The sequence below is a fragment of the Halichoerus grypus genome, chromosome 12 (genome assembly GCF_964656455.1).
Source record: "Halichoerus grypus chromosome 12, mHalGry1.hap1.1, whole genome shotgun sequence".
Taxonomy (NCBI): domain Eukaryota; kingdom Metazoa; phylum Chordata; class Mammalia; order Carnivora; family Phocidae; genus Halichoerus; species Halichoerus grypus.
The window spans coordinates 61,550,912-61,572,415 of record NC_135723.1 but is presented as its reverse complement, the minus strand read 5'-3'; the positions used below and the strand labels follow the sequence as shown (position 1 = coordinate 61,572,415).

Sequence of the window (21,504 nt, the reverse complement as noted above, 5' to 3'; positions counted from 1 at the left end):
TCTTTTTTGTCTTCGTTTTGGTGTTTACAAGTTGCACTTTGTATCCCATCAATTTTACATTTGCAAAGTTTTATTTTTGAGTTATGAACGTGTTGTTCTCAGAAGGCAGCCTTTGGTAGGAACTTAAATATTCATGAGCATTTGTGGTCACATGACTGAACGTATTTTAGTGTGAATGACAACTTACAGAATCAGTATGCCTTCTGTAGACCTTCCCTGTTTAAAACGTTTAAAAATATTTTATTGGGGAAATTTATTAAAACTTATTTTATTGGGGAAATCACTGATTAACGTATAGAGTATAAAATGTACACTGCCAAGAACAAATTTAAGAACAGGAAGAAAGGCTTGGATTTTAAAAGTATAAATCGAAGTAAATGGTCTGTTGTAAAGTTTGATTACTTTGAGCCACTTCTCATCCAGGCGCACGTGTGCCATTTTAACAAGTTTCACCTTCGCGCCCAGGCTTCGCCTCTGGTTGCAGGATCGGGGGTGGTACTTTTAAGGGGACTGGCTGGGCTCGTGGCCACCATGGCGCAACTGGCCCGTTGAGTTCGCAGGCGTGAACTTGAGAGCGCCCCTTGAGGTTGCTCGCGGCCACTTTACGCGCGCCGCGTCCCCCGACTTCCAGCGAGCCAGCGGCCGGAGCGCCGACCCCGCCTCGTCCGCCCGGCACCGCCTCCGCCCCTCCGCGCTGCCCGGGAAGGCGAGCGGGCGCGGCCGCCAGTACCCTCCCGGCCAGTTCCCGTTCCGGGCCGGGGCGCGGCTGCTCCTGCTCCGAGCCTCCCGCAGCTGCCAGTGCTGCGAGCTCCCCCAGCCTCGGCGCTCCCCGGTCTCGGCGCTCCCGGGCCTCGGCGCTCCCGGGTCTCGGCGCTCCCGGGTCTCGGCGCCCCCGGGTCTCGGCGTTCCCGGGTCTCGGTGTTCCCCGGTCTCGGCGCTCCCCGGTCTCCGCGCTCCCGGGCCTCGGCGCTCCCCGGTCTCCGCGCTCCCGGGCCTCGGCGCTCCCCGGTCTCCGCGCCCCCAGCTCTCGCTCTGGTTCCCAGCTGCTGCGAGGTCTGCGCACGTGGAGCCCAAGTAAGTTCCAGCGACTGGGGATGTACTGGGAAAGAAGTTTCCTAGGGTCCTGGGCGCTGCTAGCGAGGAGGCGCAGACAGGAGGGATCCTGTTTGTCGGCGGAATGCAAAGCTCCCCTGGAAGAGCTCCTGGTGGGACAAGGAGGATAAATAGAGGAATGCAGAAAAAGTTCAAATGGATGAACTTCAGCCTCTGCGGAATCATTGATCCCTCGTTAGGGGATTTTCTAAATCCTGCCTGCAACTTGGAATGCTCCGTCCGCATCCCAGACCAATTACATCAGAAGGCCTGGGGGTGGGACCCAGGCCTCTATAGCGTTTCAACTCCCCAGGTGATTCCAATGTGCAGCCAGGGTTGGGAACAACCAATGACCAAATAAAGGATGGCTGCCAAGGCAGGTGGAAAGGCAGGCCAGGGACCTTGATGGAGTCCGGCTGCAGACGGATCCCTCTGCACCCAGTGTCCTGCGTGGTCTTGGGGACCCGGCAGCGGGCTTCCCTCCGGCTTTCTGGGCTCCAAAAAGGGGAATGAGGATACGCTTGACAGGGTGAATAGCGTGTTCAAAAGAACCTCCTATATTCACAGTCTTTTGGCCCGTTGTGAAAAGCAGAAGGACTGCTGGGTCCTTCTCTTATGATCCCCGATTGGTTCTGCATTCTGGAAAATGACGCCATTGATGCATTTGACATGAAGTTGGGGGAAACCAGTAACCTCATGGCCTCGACAACTGGGTGATCTGCTTTAGGGTGAGGCCAGGTGTGTTTGCCACAGGTTGGGTTTGTCCCTCCTTCTAAAAGCCTCCATGTGGGTTATATCATATCCAGCGAAGGGTAACTCTACTGTGAATATCTGAGAGGAGTGGATTTCACAGGATGGACCCTTCCTCATCCCCCCGGGAGGTGCTGGGAGCAAGTAGCTATAATCCCAGAAGCAGGGCCATTGGACGAGACACAGACTTGTACCACATGTGCAGGGCAGATAAAAAAGGTGGATTTGAAATAAACAACAGCCGGGAGGTAGAAGAAAGGACTTTCAAAGGTTTTAAGAAGAGTACATTTAATTTTTGTGGAGTGGAGAAATAAGTTCAGAGCTTTGGAGTCCATCAAACCTGGACCCGAATTCAGATTCTGTCACTTCTGTGATACTGACCATAGGTAAGTTACCTGAAAACTGGGGGTAAAAAATAGTAACTCTATCCTGGGACTAATATAGTTAAGTGTAGCAAATGCCTGGCAGGGCAGGTGGCACATGGCAGGTGCTCTGTGAGCGGTGGTTATTTGTGTCCGACAGCTGTTTTCTTTCTTTCTTTTTTTTTTAAGTATTGCAAATAAATCACTACCGACAGCTGTTTTCTTAGCACCGCCTTGAAGGGGAGGGGGGGGTGTTTGTCCAGAAACTGTCTCCCTCAACACTCCATTCCCCAGCTCTTCTCCTGCCCTGCTAAGGGGAGGGTTCCTTCCCCCTTGGGCCTCTGGGTGCTTTGATGTCTGGAATCTCAGGCCACCAGGTCCCCCCACCCCCGGCCCCCAGGGCTAATTGATGACTCTGGAATATAGCTTTACTGCATGTGATGGGAATGAATTTCTTGACAAAAGAAAGCAGTCCTGGGGGCCTGGGTGGCTCAGTCGTTAAGCGTCTGCCTTCGGCTCGGGTCATGGTCCCAGGGTCCTGGGATCGAGTCCTGCATCGGGCTCCCTGCTCCACAGGAAGCCTGCTTCTCCCTCTCCCACTCCCCCTGCTTGTGTTCCCTCTCTCGCTGTGTCTCTCTCTGTCAAATAAATAAATAAAATCTTAGAAAAGAAAGAAAGCAGTCCTTAATCTTGAGACTTCTCCACCCTGCTGTCACATAGATAAAAAATGGGCTCCCAAGAAAGCTGGGCTGTCTGTAGGGTCTCAGACACACGCACGTGTGGGCACACACACGTGGCTTTCCAGCTGGCAGCGTCCCCAGACAATACCCAGGCTGCTCCTGTTTTGCCTCTGACTCTTGGCCTAGGGACAATGACTCATGACCAAGAACAGGAATTTGGGGAAGGGGGACCCAGATCCTACGATTGCCAATGCCAACACCCCAGATGAACCTTTCACCCTGGGATCTGCTGTGTGTGTCACTGACCATCAGGATCACTTACGGTAACAGCAACACTGTTTAGACATCGGTAATATACACAGTGATGTCATGTAAAAATTAAGATCAAGTGTTTTTACAGTATATGTGCAATCGCTGATTTTTGCTTAAACAAGAATATCAAATTCTTGTCTTTTTTTTAAAAAAAAAAGATTATTTGTCAGAGAGAGAGTGAGCACAAGCAGAGGGAGCAGCAGGCTCCCCGATGAGCAGGGAGCCTGATGCAGGACTCGATCCCAGGACCTTGGGATCATGACCTGAGCCGAAGGCAGACATTCAACCAACTGAGCCACCCAGGCATCCCTTCTTGTCTCTTTTTATCTAAAGAAAAGAGTTCAATATTTCTTCAAAATCTAAGACCTAAGCCTAGGATTTGAGGTTTAAGTTACCAGTTTATTTTACGATTTCCTTTTTTGGGAGGATTTTAGGCAAGATAAAATTAGAAAAGCTAAAATTTGTCCTTGTGCTGAATTTTTGTCCTGCAGAAGCTGTAGACACTTTGCACGTTTCTAGAAGTCCTGTTTTCTTTCATCATCTGGGCAAAGTCAATTGTGTCGCATACAAAGGGCCTCCTTTCATCCATCCAAAAGTCTGAACTTGTTGGGAGGAAAAGTCTTTGGTGTATCAAATGCTCATTGAGGGCAAGTGTTTTTTCCAAACTTGCCTCTTATAGTAAGAAGTGAGTAGTCACTGCCGTTTCAGTTAATTTATGGTTTTTACCCAGCGCTATAAAGTTTGTCAAAGCAAGACTTCCTGGCTTGAATACTTATTCTTATGTTTTATCTAGAACGGCCACAGACCAAACAGTGGGCTGAGATTATGTCGCAGAGTTGGCCAAGCCAGGCTCGCTACCACCTCTGCCTTTGGCCTTCCCCGGCCTCTGATGCCAGCCGCATCTGGGGGGCTGTCACTCTGAGGGCGTCTTGGCCCTCTAGTGCCCTCACAAGGGACGAGTGCTGTAAAGCCAGCGAGGCAGTTTTGTGTTGCACTTCATTAACATCTGAAGGGTAGTCTAGTAAACTGCCATTTCGGAATTTGTTAAGCTGAGTAGTCCTTTTCCTCTAAATTATAGAAAACTATAGTTTAAAGGACTAATAAAGATGTCATCATAAGGGCCCAGGTAATTGCAAAGTGAGCACCAGATTAGCACCAGGTTTTAGCAGGTCATTATTTTATTTTATTTTTTAATTTATTTTATGTAGGCTCCATGCCCAGCGTGGAGCCCAGCATGGGGGCTTGAACTCACAACTCCAAGATCAAGACCCGAGCTAATATCAAGAGTCAGACCTTTAACCGACTGAGCCACCCAGGCACCCCTAGTAAGTGGGTCGATATTTTAATAAAACACAAGAAGTCACGATATTGTTTGTTTCAGGATGTTGGTAGTTGCTGTCTTTATGTGTCTTCATCACTAGGCAGGTATGGGGCAGAAAATAGTTGGGAAGAATGTAGATATTTTCAGAGCCACATGCAACCTGGTAGGACAGTCCTGCATTGCTAGGGAAAATCCTTCCATGGTGGAAGAGCTGTGAGCAGATGATGATTTACTTGAAAAAATATTTGTGTTGTTCTAATTACCAAAAGGTTAATTTGTCTCATGACTAAGAACTCCCTGCGCTTTGTTTTAACACATCCCCCAGTTGCTGCCTGTGACCCCAAACCAAACCTTCTAGAAGGAACTTGGTGAATGCTAGGCTTTTCTCTGGGGATATCCTTACTTCGTTCAGTTCATGACAATGGGCTCTTTCATTGGGATGGAGCCACTCATGGACCCCATTTATAAGGAAGTGTTTTACATTTAATAGGAATTCAGGCACGTTGATGGTTTCAAGTAGAGATAGGAGATCTGTAACAAAGACCGGCAGGACAGAAATGGAAAAAACTATGGAATTGGGGTCAGAACTGAGCTCCAGCCCCTGCTTTGTTCCTTAACTGTGTGACCTCAGCCAAGATATTTAACCTCTCCAACTCTATGTCCTCCTTTGTCACACAGTTATAAGCATTCTTTCTTTTTTTTTTTTTTTTAAAGATTTTATTTATTTGAGAGCGAGAGAAACCACATGAGAGGGGGGAGGGTCAGAGGGAGACGCAGACCCCCTGCCAAGCAGGGAGCCCGATGCGGGACTCGATCCAGGGACTCCGGGATCATGACCTGAGCCGAAGGCAGTCGCTTAACCAACTGAGCCATTGGGCGCCCAGCATTCTTTACAGAGTGGTTTTGAGTATTTGATGACGTAATTGGTGTAAGGTGCTTAGCACACCATCAGGCTTTCAGGAAATGGTAATTATTATGATAATGTTGATGAAGATTGCTTGGGTTGGAGGGCTGGTCTTGCCCTGTCTGAGCTGTGTGGCTTTGGATAAGGTACCTAACACTCCTGAGCCTCAGTGTTCGTATCTGTAAAATAGGGATAACTCTACCTGTGTGGAAGGTTTGATTGGAGGCTTGATGAAATGATGATGCACCTGATCTGGTAGACCCTAAGTAAGAGCAAACACTTACATAGATTTACTGTGCACAACCCTGATCCAACAACCCTCTGGGCTGGTTATCATTCCGCCCATTTTACAGATGAGACGGCGGAGGCTCAGTGAGATGAAATAACTAGCTCGAAGTCAACAGAGAGTAAACGCTGCACCCGGGATTGCAAGCAGAGCCCTGTTACCAGCCCGAAGCCGAACTCTGGGAGCGCCCCTCCCTCTGCTCACCTCCTCCACTTTGCCATGCTCGCCTCTTGTAATCCAGGAGCTCTGTTTCTCACACAGGACCCCAGCTTCCAAAGAACTGTCTGCTTATGGAGTGAAAGTGGGACTCCTTCCCCACCCCAGATTTGCAGCTTTTCAATCTCAACTGTTGCTTCCACTGGCGGAGCTAATATCCACTGGGTGTGGTGGGGTTGGGGGAGCGCTGATACTCACCTGGACTACTGTTCTTAAGAGTGGGTTGTGATGTTTATTTTGAGAAAAATGTCATCTCCGTGCACTGAGATTGTTAGCCTGGGTGTAATGAAACCTACCTTCACCCAGACAGGTGTGCGGGGTACTTGGGGCCACAAAAACCGGGCCTGGAAGTTCCAGGTGGGGCTCAGGTGGGCACAAGAGTATTTAAAGGACACCCCCCTCGAAAATGCAGGGCCCGTTCCAAGTAGATTGCCTTTTCTGAAATTTCTTACTCCTCTCCCCTCTTCTGTACACCTCAGTAGCTTTTGCCTCTTTGGGGAATCTGGCGATCTTCCAAGAGGCCTGAGCCAGTGGAGCTGGGCCCAGATAAGCAGATTCTCCATTGAGTGCATTGCGGATGCTTTCGTCTTTCAGATAATGAGGTGGTAATGGTTTTTCTGGCTTTCCCCTGGGTGTGAAGTGCTTTGCTGCCTCCCCGGCCTGGTGCTGGGGGCTGTTAGAAAGCTCTTCGTAGCTCCTGGTTCGTCCTGGCTCATGGGGCCTTCAAATCTTCAACACATTAATTCAACAAATATTATCAGAAGACCTTGCCAGTGCCAAGAGTCTATGAAAATATCTGGGCTACAGCAGTGAATGAAACAGACCCAGCGCCTGGCCAAAGGGAGTTCCCGGGCTCGCGGAGGAGGAAGGGGTGTGACACACCAGTTCCCGGGTCTGAACAGTGCTGACTGCTGTAAGCGGACGCAGCAGTGTGTCAGGACACAGTATCAGAGCTGGACTCGGATTCAGCAAGTCGGGGATATGCCTTTCCAAGAACGAGCCTTTTCGACTAGGACTCGGGATGAAAAGGAGTTAGAGCATGCCAGACACAGGGAACGGCGTGTTTGAAGGCTCAGAGGTGGGAGAGCATCGGGGGTGTTGGGGAATGTGCAGACAGAGCTAAAGAATGAACCAAACTCAGGCCAAGCAGAGCCTCCTGGGCTGGAAAGGATTTGGAATTTTACTCTAAAAGGCGATGGGAGGCCTCGAGGAGATCCTCCCTCCTCCAGCTTTTCTGTTAGTAATCTACAAGAAAAAGATAATGAGCGACCCCTATTTGTTAAGCTTGATAAAACTTGTCTCGATGTGTGAGACAGTTCTGGAGACAGAAATTATGGTTTTCAATTTCTGGATGAACCAACTAAAGCTCAGAATAAAGTAAAAGCGGGCAGAGCCAGGAATCGGAGCATCAGCTTTGTGGTTCTCCGGGGCCGATGTGTAAATGCGTGTGGGCCTCCTAGGCGCTAGCATCCTTCAGCAGGAGCCTCCGTGGGTGGATGCAGGTGGATTCCAGGCCTTCCTGGCTCCTTGAAACAGGAACAAAAGGCCCTGAAGAGCAGAGGCAGTTTGGGAGTGTGGTTGTCAGAGCATCAGGGTCTGCAGGTACAAAATGCTGGGAATCCCATCCCCCCAGCCAAGGGCAGGGGCATCGGACAGTTTTTTATGCTGTCTGCTCTCCCTCTGGCTTTTGCCCAAAAGCTCTGAAAGAGGTGCTTTCTCCGCCCTGTTCATCAACCGGGGAAATTGCATACACTTAAAAGGCACAGGGTTTGGAAAAAAAAAGAAAATTATTTGGAACTTTCAGATCACAGAAAAACCCTCCAAACCAGAAGTGGCTGAGACCTCACCACGTCATGCCAGCTTGTTTTGGGGGGTCCGCACTGCCCCCTTTCTCCATACTCCTGTGACGTTTTCATGAGGTCCCAGAGTGAGAGACCATGGCAGGTCAGGTGTATTTCGGTTGGTGGGGGGCCTGTTCCCTAAAATAGGACATACTGCATGAGGGCTCTGGAGGGCCCAGGCCCTGAGTGTTGCTGCCTCTTGGGGGAGCTTGGCATCTTCTCAACCTCTCAGCACCCCTCAGGGCCACCCTACACACATCCCAGATACCCTGCGACCAGGCTCCGGGGTAGATTTGTGTCCCAGACCGTTCTGACCGTGGCTGCATGTTCAAGTGGAGTGAGTAAGAGTCTCTAGCTAAGTGTTTTGACCAGTGGTCAGCAGTGTTTATTTACTCAAGGTCAAGTTTCAACTCAAGCCTCTGAGGTGACTAACATATTCTGTTCTTATGGAGTGCCTTTCCTTTGAGAAGCCCCAGACACTTTCTCTGTTGGTTCCAAATGCCATCTCCAGATGTCCTGGGGCTGACGCTTTCTTCCGCCTAAGTACTTAAACCCACTTACAGAGTTCCAGATCTGGGTCTCTGATTCAAGGCTCTGTTGGCTTCTGTTGGCTTTCTTTATTGAGATATTTTTATTCACTGGCCCCTCAGAGATGAATACCAAGCAGGGTGTTTTTGGAACTTTGTTTTTCAAAGCCTGGAGAACACCAGGAAAATATCAATCAACAATCGCACATCAGCCCCTTAAGGCATCGTGGGGGGCATTGTCACAAAGCAGAGGTGATTTTGTGCCGAGAGCATGCACAGACAATGCCCTGGAAGTTGAGAGCTGAGCTCTGGTTGAACTTTTTAAGGCAGCAGCTAATATAAATGCCTTAGCAATAGCAAGTACTGGTGCCTGCAAATCTGAATTTATCCACCGCTAAGCTTAGCAAGTGACCTCCCCTAAGTGAGTGTGTGAACTCTGGAAATCCACATATTCGTTCAATGCATGTTAAGGAAGCACCTGCTCTAAGCAGGGCATTGTGCCAGATGCATTCATTCAATTTTTTATCTAGCAGCCTCTATGTTCTAGAGAGATGGTGACTAACCAGATAGACACCATCCCTCATAGTCAGATGCCGGGCCCCGAGGAGGAACCAGACTGAAGTCCTAGCCTAGTCTCCCTTCTTGACCGTGGTAAGTGCTTACGGTGGGACCAGTGCTGTTCTAAACGCTGTGTGTATATTCACTCACTGAACCCTCACAGCGGTCTTAGGCGGTAGGTGCTAGTATTATTATCTGCATTTTGCAGGTAAGAACACTGAAGCGCAGAAGGGTGGTATGATGTTTGTCCAAATCACACAGCTTGTGACTGGAATCAGATAAGCTGGTTTTAGAGTCTTGGCCCTTCACTGCCACCATCAATCAATATGAAGGGAGAAGTCAGGGAAGAAAAAGGTAAAGTACCTGTCCTCTGAGAGAGATGGGAACAAAGTACTGTGGGAGTTCCCAGCAGGGAGAGCGGGGCTGAGGGGAGGAACAGGGTGAGGGGGCCCCACCTTCCCCATTGGGACAGGTGTCAGTCCCTGCTGGGGAGTGGGGGAGGGGGGGAATGTGCTGCTGCCGCCCAGGCAGCTCTTCGAAGCAGAAGTAAACCAAAGAAGGATTTGCCTCAGTGCCAGCAGACCTGGGTTCTGGTTCTGGTTGACCCACTCTGCCCTGGGCCTCAGTTTCCTCATCTCTAAAATGGGGGCATTGAACAACATTCTGTTCCACCCTGGAAGTCCGTGGTTCCAGCAGATAAGCGAGGGGCTGGCTCTGCATGCATTCTCCACAGGGTTTCTTGACCAGAAGGTTTGACTCTGAGGGATGTGGAGTCAGACATTGACTTCCCAGAAGGTCCCGGCAGTGTGACGGGATGTCTGCGTTTCATCAGCGTCCAGCCCGTCCTGAGTGCTTACATCAGCTGGGGCTGCATTCCTTCCTTTGTAGGCAGGGGGGTGGAGTCTGCATCTGGAGTCCTGTGGCACTTTCCCAAGAAAGGAAGATAGAAACTCAGATAGATGGAAGGGTTCTCCGGGGCCGATGTGTAAATGCGTGTGGGGGAGGCGGAGCGGGAGGAAGAGAGAGGAGATTATGAGAGACTGACTGATTTCTGTATCTGCTTTGAAATTCTGAGGGATTAAGGGCTTTCAGATACTTAAAGTAAATGAATGTTAATGGAGCTCAAAAGCTTCAAATAGTAATTGTAGCCTCATCCATCTGCTCAATTTTCTCCAGAGGGAACTGTCAGTAGTTTTCTGGTATGACAGAGGCATACAGGAGTCGGCTTGTTTTCCAGGATAAGAAACTAAAAAGAAAGAAGAAAAATGAGAAGAAATAACAACAAACCCGAGAGAGAAAGAGAGAGAGGAGAGAGAGAGAGAAAGAGATGTAGATCTATTAAAGAACGGCAGCTTGTGTTTATCTAATGTCAGAAGCCTGGGACCATGATTGAACTAATGTTTTTGTGGATTATGCAGTAGGGAGAGTGGGAGCCAATTTGAGTTGACCCATTGCATGTATTCTCTGCACAGCTCCGCCGATATAGTGTGGGAATATGCTGGGCATTAGCTTTCGGTGAGATTGCCGTTGGGATGGGTTAGTCCACCCACTTGTTGGGCACCTTGAGTATCCAGGTGCTTCAAGTCAACAAACACAGTATCATCTTCATCGTTTTAAAACTGGTCTGAGGAAGCTGTGGATCATATTCACCAAAATGAATCTTATTCAGGAGAGGAGAGATCTCCTTGAGGAGAATCCAGATATGACCCTCAGTGCTCATGGGTGTGGGGGGGTTCAAGTTTTGCTGGGATTTACCATCAGGTTGGCAGGCTCTATTCTAGTTGATGTTTTACAATCCGGGTAATATCTCTGAAGTAGGCAGGGAATGGTGGCTTTATTGAACTCATCTTGAATCTGAATTCAGTAAATAACTACCAATTGTCTATTATCTGATGTCTGATCGATTTCTGTCATCCAGGTCTGTGGGAGTGAGAGTGTTTTAGAAACCCATATTGTGCATGGCAGCTTGGGGCTTTGGCAGACATACTGTTTGCTGGTTAGACCTTCATGACTGGAAAGAGGAAAGAATCTAAAATAGTTTCTTTGGTTATGATACCTTTTGGGTGGGGAGCAGATATTGGGTGGAAAAATGTGAGGTCCTTTGGGCATCATCCATCAAAATGAAAACATCACTCGGGGTCAGAATGTTCCACAGAAAGCAGTTGAGCCGATATTGTTTTAAACTGTGCAGAGGTTTGTGCTACATGAAAGGAAGGGAAAAATACAAAGGGAAATGAAGTATTTAGTAATCATGGAGCATTTCTTCAATAAGATACTGCTTGAGGTCCTAAGATTGAAAAAAATCTACCTGAAAGTCAGTTTTGTTGATTCTTTTGCTCTGTAATTTTTGTGTGAGGATTGATATTTTCAGTTTAGATTCCTTGTTTCAAACCAGACTTAGTGGCAATACCCTGAGAGGACAGCCTCCTACTAAATTGAAGACAAAATAAACCTGTTGCCACCCACAAACCTGTCAGCTTGACTGTGATATTTCACCAAACCAGAAGGAGCGTTTCATTTATTTACAGGTGTGCGGAAAGAGTTGTAGCAGCCCATCTGAGTTTGTTTGGTTTTAACGAAGCATCATTTCGTTTAATGGGGATGGGCCTTTTTGTGTAGGGGGGTGGGTTTTTGAGTTGAAAGTCAAAGTTCCTTAGGACAAAGTGATTGCTGAGAATGTTTCACTGACCTGTCTCAAAACGGCCTAAGATGCCTTGATGATTAAAAAGGTTCTAAAGTGGGGCTCCTGGGTGGCTTAGTCAGTTAAGCATCTGCCTCTTGGTTTCAGCTCAGGTCGTGAGCTCAGGGTTATGGGGTCAGGCCCCATGCTCAGCTTGGAGTCGGCTTGGGTTTCTCTCTCTCCTTCTCCCTCTGCCCCTCCCCACCACAGGCGTGCATGCTCTCTCTTTCTCTCGCTGTCTCTCTAAAATAAATAAGTAAATCTTTAAAAAAAAATAAGGCTCTAAAGTAACTTTAAATGATGCAAGTATATATTCTTTTTCTGGAAAGTTAAAACATTACCAATAAAAATACTAAGCAATCCTGGTGCCCTCGTTCCCTGTCCAGAAGTAATCTCTATTCTCGTAGAGTGTGTTGTCTTCCAGATATTTTTCTTTGCATTTATGTTTACAGATGTATGCTTGTAGAAAATATATAGTGTTTTGTGTGTTTCTAGGGTAGGCGATATGGGCAAGTTATATAAATGTTATACTCCGTATTTCTTTCAGCAACTTGCATTTCTCAAGTGACGCCGTGTCTTGAAGATCTTTCTCTGTCCATACATATGGCTCCGTCACGTTCCTTTTCATCACTGGTGATGGTTCGTGCCCAGCCATCCTGACAGTCGTGGTGGTGGCCAGGGCTGAGGTGCAGCGGCTCTGGAGCAGGTAGCTGGGTGGAATGACAGGATGTGGGACCACAGCAGGCAGATGCAGCTGCCCCAGCCCCAGTCAGGAGTATGCGTGACTTCCTTGTGTGCCTTTTTCCCTTTTTTAATATATTAGTATTTTTTTAATAGGTGACTGTAAGCCAGAGGTAAGCAGAGAATGGTGTTTTATTTTAACTTAACTCTTAACTCAATAAATAGAGTCAATTTTATGGTACCTGAAAAACCATTGTAGCGGCTTATCTTTACTCCAGGTGGTCCTTTAATGTCACGGGGTTGTGTCTTAGAGAAACTGCCGTCTTGTGAAGGAAGGGTGAGGGCTGTGCTGTGCCTCCTGCCCGGCCTCCAGCCGGCTCTCTGGCCCGTGACAACTCACTTCACCCCTCTGGGCCTCAGTTTCCTAACGTGCTGAATGCTTTTCTTGCCCAAAAGCATGGTATCTGTCAGGCTGGGCTCGGTTACAGATAATCCCCAAATCCCAGCAGCTCAAACAACAGAGGTCCGTGTCTTGCTCGCACCGCACTGTGCCCATCACAACCTGGCAGGAGGCAGTCCTCACTGCCCTGACTTGGCCCGGCGGGTGAAGCAGCCGCCATCTTGAAGGAGCTGGTCAGAGAGCCGGAGGAAGAGGAGTTGCATGCTCTGCCGACTGAGCCAGCCAGGCACCCCGTTAGTCCACACTAGTTAATGAGCCACCCACTTCCATCACTGTGCTGTTCTGTAAGGAAGCAGGAGGAGAGTCAGAGAGACTGTCCCGTGGTCAGTTAAGTCATATCCCATATGCTGATCCTCTCTAATGTATAAAACCATTGCCCTTTTTTGTTTCCTGTAGCCTCCCAAGTTTCCAGAGAGCAGCAGCCTGTTTGGGAAACTCACATTTCGAGAAATGAACAGAACTTGGCAGCAGGGCGACAGGGGAGGGTGGTGGCAGGTGGCGACGGGGTCAGTGTAAGTGCAGAGGCTCAGAGCCCTGGCCAGATTCCATAGCACCTGATGCCAGCAAAGCTGGCTTTGATTTTGCTCGTGTTTGTATTTTTTTTGCAGTCTCCATGTGGCAAGTGTCCGCAGCAGAAATGCTTGAAGAATGGCCTGACCCCACTGAGCTCACTGTTGAGAGCACTCTGGGTCGTAACTCTAAGTTGACCTCTGCTGCATTGTTAAGGAATGTTTGAGGGAATAGGCCTCAGCTCTGTTAGGGATCTTACTTGGTGTTGCGACACCAGTTTGTGGAAAGCTGTGTCATTTATTCTGAAATCTCTTATCTTTCAGGCCCACGATGAATGATGTTTGCCAGCAACTGGGTGTCTAAGAAAAGAGTGAAATCATGAGGCCAGTGTAGATGACGGGAAATGATTTTCTTGAGGTTTCTGTTCTTGATCTAGGCCGTGTCAGTAGGGATGGAAGCCAAATTCTGTCTACTCGTTCTGGGAGTTGACATTCACAGTTATACTGTGGGCCAGGTGACCTCTGCACCCCGGCTTTGCTGGGTGATTCTGCGCAGAGGGGACGTGTTTGCCAGCATCTAACTGACCATCTCACTCAGAGATAACCCTGAGGCTCTCTCTGTTCAGAGAGGTTTATTATAAAGATGCACAGGATAAGGGGTGGCACCTGTGGGTGCCCGAGGAGACTGTGTCGCTCGGCAGTGGGCCGCTTGGACCAAGCACTCATGTGCTGGGGGTTACTGGGACTCCGTGCGTCTCACGTTCCAACTCCTAAGGGACAGGGGCTCTAAGCACTTGTCCCGGTCACCTGCCGCCGGAAGCCCAGGGGGAACCGCAGGCCGGCACTCTGGCTTCATTGCTCATTTGGTGTGCTCACCGCACTTGAAATCTCTTGTTCCGTCCCATCTGTCCTGCCGGATTATAAACTCTGTGACTTTGGGAAGATCGTTAACCTCGTGGGCCTCAGATTGCTCACTTGTAAGTCGGTGGTAACAATGACCTCTGCCACCAGTGTTGTCCTAAGAATTGAGTGAGATAATAGAGAAGATTAAATCAGGTGATCATTACCGAGTAGTTACTCGGTGCCTGGTCTAGGCACTTTGAATATGAACTCAGTCCTCACAGCAACACTTTGAGGCGGGGACTGTCCCTGTGAGGAAACCGAGTCACAGAGAGGCTGGCTGGCACCAGAGACCACCTCTAAGCCCTGTGTCACTGTATGTGAGTGGAAAGCATTAGCTGGCTGCTGGGCCCCCAGTAAACAGCTTACTCAGTGTTAGTGATGGTCCTTCTGTGTCCTGCTGGGGCCACCACGCAGCGCAGGGCTTGACAGCGGACCTCTGGAGAAGGACGCGGGAGGCCGGCATCCTGGAGTCTTCCCAGCGCCCCTCCCCCGCCCGGTCCCCGGTGGCCCTTCCGCGGGTGCCGTGAGTGATAGCAGGTTGTCCTGGCGACTGGCCGCAGCTGGGAGCATCTGGGTTTGCTGAGGTGGTTCAGGCAGGCAGGCCGGCCCAGGCCAGGGCAGGTGTTACCACTACTGGGTGTCATCTTTGATCCTCCAGTTTGGCACGTGGAATGTCTCGGTTATGGGGCTTTGAAAGATCAGAGTGGCAGGTGGCTCTTACTTTCCTTTATAAAATAAAAACCCAGTAAGGAAAGTGTCTGTCAGAAACTAGCTTCTGCAGCCTGAAAGCGGGCCTTGGTGGTTACCTAGAAGCACACGATAATGGTAAAGGTACTGCAGCTGCGTACAGTGTGATGCCAGCAGAAGGCCGGTGTAGGCCTAACTGCACCTAGAGAGAAGCAGAGAGGGAATGTTCCAGAATGGTAACAGTGGTGTAGGTGATTTGGTTTTTTTCTCTCTCTCTCTTTTTTCTTTTTGCATTTCCCGAAGTTTCCACGGTGAGCAGATAAATTGCTTTTATACTTGGGGAAAGTTATTAAAACGTAAAAAGGAACATCTATGGAGATGAACATCTTTATAAAGTGCTTTTTATCTTAGCATCTCGGTTACAAAGAATGCACATGGACTTTCAGGGTCCCTGGGGATAGTAGAGAAGGAAGAAAGCAGCGGCACTGGGCAAAATCCCCCTTTAGAAAGTGAAACTGAGTGTGGGGGAAGGGCCTCCCCAAGGCTCCGGGACTGAAAGGAGCAGGTCTGCGCAGGAGGCCCGGTTGCTCTGTCCCCAGGTGGGACTCCTTTCTCAGTGAATCCTTCCCCGACGTGCCCCTGCGACCTCCCCACAGGCATTCTGACCGTGGGTCAGCCACAGCGCCCCCCTAAGCCCCCCGGGCTTCCCCGGCCTCCCCCAGACTTCTGGCTAAGGCAGACCTCCCTCCATTCTGGGGTTCCAAGTTCACCTCAGGCGGAAGTCTTTGCTCTGTTTCCCCCATTCTTCGGGTATTTTGTTTTCCTTGCATTTGGTGCCGCTAGGTTTCTGTTGATGATGTCGTCTCTCTTGTCTGTGAGCCCCCTGACGGCAGGGGGACAGTGGCCTTTATGCCTGAGGAGTGTAAACGAGCTAACGAATGACCCTGAGGTCTCCGCTCTCGGGCAGGCCTGCTCGCCTTCACCGTGCTCTTCAGCTGGGAGGGCGCCCCGGCTGAGCCGTTTGCAGAAGGACTGCCTTGCAGTAACGCTCTCTGGAAGAGTGGCTTCATAGGACTCCTCACCTGCTGCCCCTCCAGCTTCTCCTGGCCACTGGCCGGCAAAGGACAGTGCGGGGGCAGCCGGAGAACACAGGGACCTGCAGTGACCATGTGCTGGTTCTAAAGAAATTCCTGATCTTAGAGGAAAAGCTCTCAGTTTTGCACCATGGAATGTGACGTTCGCTGCGGGTTTTTGACATATGGCCTTTATTATGTTGACATACGTTCCCTTTAAACCCGCTTTGTTGAGAGAATTTTTTTTTTTTTCTTTTTTTTTTTTTTTTGAGAGCGAGAGGGAGAGAACAGGGGTGGCGGAGGGGCAGAGGGAGAGGGAGGGAGAGAATCCTAAGCAGGCTCCACGCTGGGTGTGGAGCCAGATGGGGGGCTCCATCTCACGACCCTGAGATCATGACCTGAGCTGAAATCAAGAGTTGGACGCTTAACCGATTGAGCCACCCAGAAACCCTTGTTTTTATTTTCTTTTTTTTTTTCCCTTTAAGATTTTATTTATTTATTTGAGAGAGGGAGAGCACAAGGAGGGGCAGAAGGAGGGGGAGAAGCAGACTCCCCGCTGAGCAGGGAGCCCGATGCAGGGCTGGATCCCAGGACCCTGGGATCATGACCTGAGCCGAGGTAGATGCTTAACTGACTGAGCCACCCAGCCACCCCTGTTTTTCTTCTCTAATATATGCATATAAATCTATAAATTTCTATGACTTATTTAATTGTATCCCACAAGTGTTGATATGTTGTATTTTCATGATCATACAGTTGAAAATATTTTCTAATTTCTATTTCTTCTTTGACCAGTTGGTTTGCGGATTTTTTAGGTATCTTTTTATTTTTGATTTCTAGCTTGATTCCACTATGGTCAGAGAATATATTCTGAATGATTTCAGTCCTTTAAAATGTGTTCAGAACTTGCAGGGCACCTGGGTGGCTTAGTCAGTTAAGCATCTGCCTTCTACTCAGGTCATGATCTCAGGGTCCTAGGATGCAGCCCTTGGCGGTGGGCTCCCCCGCCCCTCCCCCAGCACATGCTTGCTCTCAAATAAATAAATAAAATCTTAAAAAAATATGTTAAGAACTTGCTTTATGTCAGCTTTGACAAATATTACAGGCTAAGCGTTCTGTTGCTGTTGGGTGCGTGTTCTATAGATGTCAGGAGATTTGTTATTCTGGTCAGATTCTCCATATTCTTACTCTTTGCTGATTTTTAGTTCTTTTTGTTCTTTCAGTTACTCTGAGGCGTGTATTAAAGTGCACCATTGTGATTGTGGATTTGTCTAGGTCTCTTATGATTGTCAATTTTTGCTTTATTATTTTGAAAATGTTACTAGGTACATACAAATGAAAATATTTGTATCGTCCTTTAGAATTGATCATTTTATCATTATGAAATGTTTTTCTATCTCTAGTAACATTTCTTCCCTTAAATTCTTTATTTTTAATATAGCTATGCCAGCTCTTTTTTGGTGAGGGTATACCTCGTATTTCTTTTCCTGTTTGGGGAAATGAATGAATGAATTAAACCCCATCATTTTATTTAAGATGTGTCTCTTTAGGCAGCATGTAGTTTTTTTCTATCAAGTCTGCCAAGCCAAGTTTTATAATTGGTGTATTTACTACATTTACATGTAATGTAATGGAATTATTAATACATTTGGATTTATATCTGGTTTCTATTTGTCTTGGCTATTTTTTTTTTTTTTTTACCTTTTTATCTCCTTGTCTTCTTTTAGAATTAAGTGTATTTATTATTCCATTTCCTCCTTCTATTGTCTTGTATATATTTCTTTTACTATTCTTTTAGTGGCAATCTTAGAGACAATAATCTGATCTTTGAATTATTACTGTCTGAAACAAAGTAATACCGGGGCAACCGGCTGGCTCAGTCACTGGAGCATGTGAATTTTAATCTCGGGTTTGTGGGTTCAAGTCCCATGTTGGGCATAGAGCTTACTTAAAAAAACATAAAGTCATACTTTTGCCTAGTACCAGAAAGTGCTTTGACCTTAGAACACCTTAAGTCCATTTATTCCCCTCCAACTTTTGTGTTGTTATTGTTACACATGCTAATTCTGTATATATATATATATTTTTTTTTAAAGATTTTATTTATTTATTTGACAGAGAGACAGCGAGAGAAGGAACACAAGCAGAGGGAATGGGAGAGGGAGAAGCAGGCTTCCCGCTGAGCAGGGAGCCTGACGTGGGGCTCGATCCCAGGACCCCGGGATCGTGACCTGAGCCGAAGACAGACGCTTAACGACTGAGCCACCCAGGCGCCCCTAATTCTGTATATATTTTAAACTCCCCAAGATATTAATTAGTATTGTTTTCTTCAGTCAATACACATTTCTATTTACTCACATTAACCTTTCTGTTGCTCTCATTTTTTGTCTTAGGATCATTTTTCTTCTACCTGAAAAACTCATTTCTGTACACATACACACATATATGTGACCTATATATAGCACTTCAGTCAAGATAAAGGGTATTTCTATCTCCCCAGAAATTTCTCTATGCAGTCAGTTTCTCCTGTCTTCCCACCCCCCTCCCCCGGGAAACCACTGCTCTGATTTCAGGGTCAGATTTCTAGAATGGAATCATATATTATATACTCTTTTGAGTCTGGTTTCTCTCATGCAGCGTAATAGCCGTGATATTCATGTTGTATTTCATTCATACTTCCTACTGAATAGTGCTCTACTGTACGAACGTACCCCAATTTGTTGATCAGTTCGCCTACAGTTGGCCTCTGTGGGAGTCACAAGCTACTGTATCACAGCGAGAAGTAGAAGAAACTTGTTTAAAAAAAAGTCAGGGCGCCTGGTGGCTCAGTTGGTTAAGCGACTGCCTTCAACTCAGGTCATGTTCCCGGAGTCCTGGGATCGAGTCCCGCATGGGGCTCCCGGCTCAGCGGGGAGCCTGCTTCTCCCTCTGACCCTCTCGCCCCTCATGCTGTTTCTCTCTCTCTCTCAAATAAATAAATAAGTAAATAAAATCTTAAAAAAATAAATAAATAAATAAAAAATAAAAAAAAATCAAGCACAAAATGGTCAGAACCTCTGAATCTTTTCAGAAGGCAGATTTCTAGAACAGGAAGTATTTGCAGAAGGCAGATTTCTAGAATGAGAAGTTACTAAATCGAACTTTTCACAGGCTCTTGATACATACTATTAAATGGGTTCCCAGATGGTCTCCACCAGGATACATTCCTACCCACGGTGTCCGAAAGTCCCTGTCTCACTATACTATCAATAGCATTCTTGACAAAAATGCTTTGACAAAAAATTGTTCTTACTTTTAGTCTTTTCCGCATGCAAAGTTTGAATTTGTTATCTAATAGTTGAAAGGAATTGTATGCTGACTATAGACCAGTAGGTGCCATACTTCTTTCCTTTCTGAGTTCACAGAACTGTCCGTGATCTCACCTCTTTAACTACCTGCCTCAGTGACTTTCTGAGAAATTAATCTGAAAAGCCAATTCAGAGTCCTTCCTGGCGTCAGTCTTTTAGATGGCGGTGGGGACGGGGCAGGAGCTGCGATGTCTTCCTGCCCCGGCTTCTAGTTGTTGCTCTGGGGCTACACCATCCAGCGCAGCGGCCACTGGCCGCAGGTGGCTCTAGAGCACCTGACGTGTGGCTGGTCCAGTTTGAGAGGTGCTGTAAGTGTGAAATGCACACTGGATGTCAGAGCCTTGGTATGAAAAAAATGAATGTAAGACATTTCATTTATTTATTTTATTTTTATTTATTTATTTATTTGAGACAGAGAATGAGAGAGAAAGAGAGCAGGAGAGGGGGGAAGGTCAGAGGGAGAAGCAGACTCCCCGATGAGCAGGGAGCCCGATGCGGAACTCAATCCTGGGACTCCAGGATCGTGACCTGAGCCGAAGGCAGTCGCTTAACCAGCTGAGCCACCCAGGCGCCCCAAGACATTTCATTTAATTCTATGTTGATTACATATTGAAATAAGATATTTAATATATTGGGTTAAAGCATTATGAAAATTAATTTCATTTCTCTTTACTTTGATTACTGTGGCTACTAGAAAATCTTAGATTACACACATGGCTTGAGTTTTATTTTTATTCAACAGTCTGTTCTATAGTCTTACAGAGTTTCTTTCTCCTGTCTCTACTTCTTTTTTCCTTTGAATGCCTGCCCTCTTGTTTTGTTTTCTTCAGAGAAGCTTCCCTGAGCCTTTTTTGGAGGCTCTGCAGACTTTATATTTAGTTCGGAAGATCATATTGCAAGATGGGACCTAGGCACAGATCTCCACAAGGAGCCTAAGGTGGTGGATTGACCCTGGGATTCGGTTACCTGGGAACTAAACCTCTCTGAGGGCAGATCAGAAAGCCGGAAGAAGAGGAGGGGTTGGGGGTGCCATCTAACCCCTCAGCTCCCAAGGGGCTCCCTGCCCACCAATAGGCTCTACCCCCACTTGCCTTTGTCTGAAGAGATGGCTTTAGGTGGTAGACCAGCCCTCCCCTGACCTTTTCTGCCTCATATCTCTGCTTCATCTTCCTCTTTTATTCTGCGATGGGTCTTGTTTCCTGGCCATCTCCATTGGCTTAGTGGGGTTTGTTTGGTTGTTTCCTGGCCTTTCCTCACCAGGATCTCCACCTTCAGTCCTCTCTGCTGTACACCACTGCCGCGGGGGAAGCAGGTCCAGCTCACTACACCTGACTCTGGCCCAACCCTGCTCTTCCTGTGTGCCTGGACGTGACAACTTGACCATCTTCACTAGCCAGACCCATCTTTTACCAGGTGAAGACTGTAATGGATCCCCTGTGAGGGCCAGGAGATCCCTGGTTCTGTTTGGTATTTCGGTTACCAGATGCCCATGAAGTGAATTTCTCTACAGTGCCCTGGGATATAGATTTGGTCTACCCTTGGATTCTGTTTACCAGGCCAGGTTCAGCCTTCTCTTTCCTCTTCCACCATCCACACCTTAAGTTCCCGCTGAATTGAGCTAATTCCGCAAATCTGATTAAATCTCAACCAACCGGGGCTTTGGAAATTGTAGAACAACAGCCTCCTTACTAGCTGGCTGACATGGGATTTGTTGCTTTGCTTAGGTGGCCGTAAATCAGGGGATGGAAGTTTCTGCCTTGGATAGCAAGAGGAGGAGATGTCTGCGGGCTTACCACGGGCAGGCTGAGGGGCGAAATCACTGATTTTGTGCGAATCACAGGCTCGGAAGAGACAAGAGCTGTGAGTAAAACAGGACGGACGTGGACTAGGTTTGAACAGATGAAACGTAACACCCATTCCCAGCCTTCTTCCGTCACGGCAGCTACGCCTGCCCAACGCTGACTCAGGAAGTAGGCAGGCAGCTCTCTTTCCGGTTCTTGCAGATGAAGGATCAGCGCAAAGAAAGTCTCACTTTTGTGCTATTATGTCTGTAACACCCTCAAACGCTCCTGCGAGCAAACAGGCCTCAGACCTCGGATCTTCCCATGCAGGACTGTTGAGGTGGAATACAATAGCATAGTTTTATTTCCAGCGAATTTATTTTTGTGTTACTTTCTATTTATTGAAAATGATAGTTTTCATTTATAATGGTGATATAATATTTCCTTTAAAATTAATCTGAGTTTTGAAATAGTCAATTTATGGGGATTAAGGAGTGTACTTGCTGTGATGAGCACAGGGGAATCACTAGAGTG

The 21,504-nt window shown here is 47.6% G+C and overlaps 1 protein-coding gene across 9 annotated transcripts in view; it reads left to right on the top strand.

Moving 5' to 3' along the window:
- The first annotated feature begins 631 nt into the window (after positions 1-631).
- Positions 632-21,504, top strand: part of NOD1 (nucleotide binding oligomerization domain containing 1) — a 61,314-nt gene continuing 40,441 nt past the window's right edge. For 2 of the 9 annotated variants that reach the window (XM_078059414.1, XM_078059415.1), the window contains exons 1-3: positions 648-1,074; positions 20,450-20,602; positions 20,914-21,049. The gene's annotated coding sequence lies outside the window, so the exon portion shown is untranslated. Of the gene's footprint in view, positions 1,075-1,114; positions 2,229-20,449; positions 20,603-20,913; positions 21,050-21,504 lie in introns of those variants that run through there. The other 7 variants (XM_078059421.1, XM_078059422.1, XM_078059420.1 and 4 more) reach the window with 7 other exon arrangements.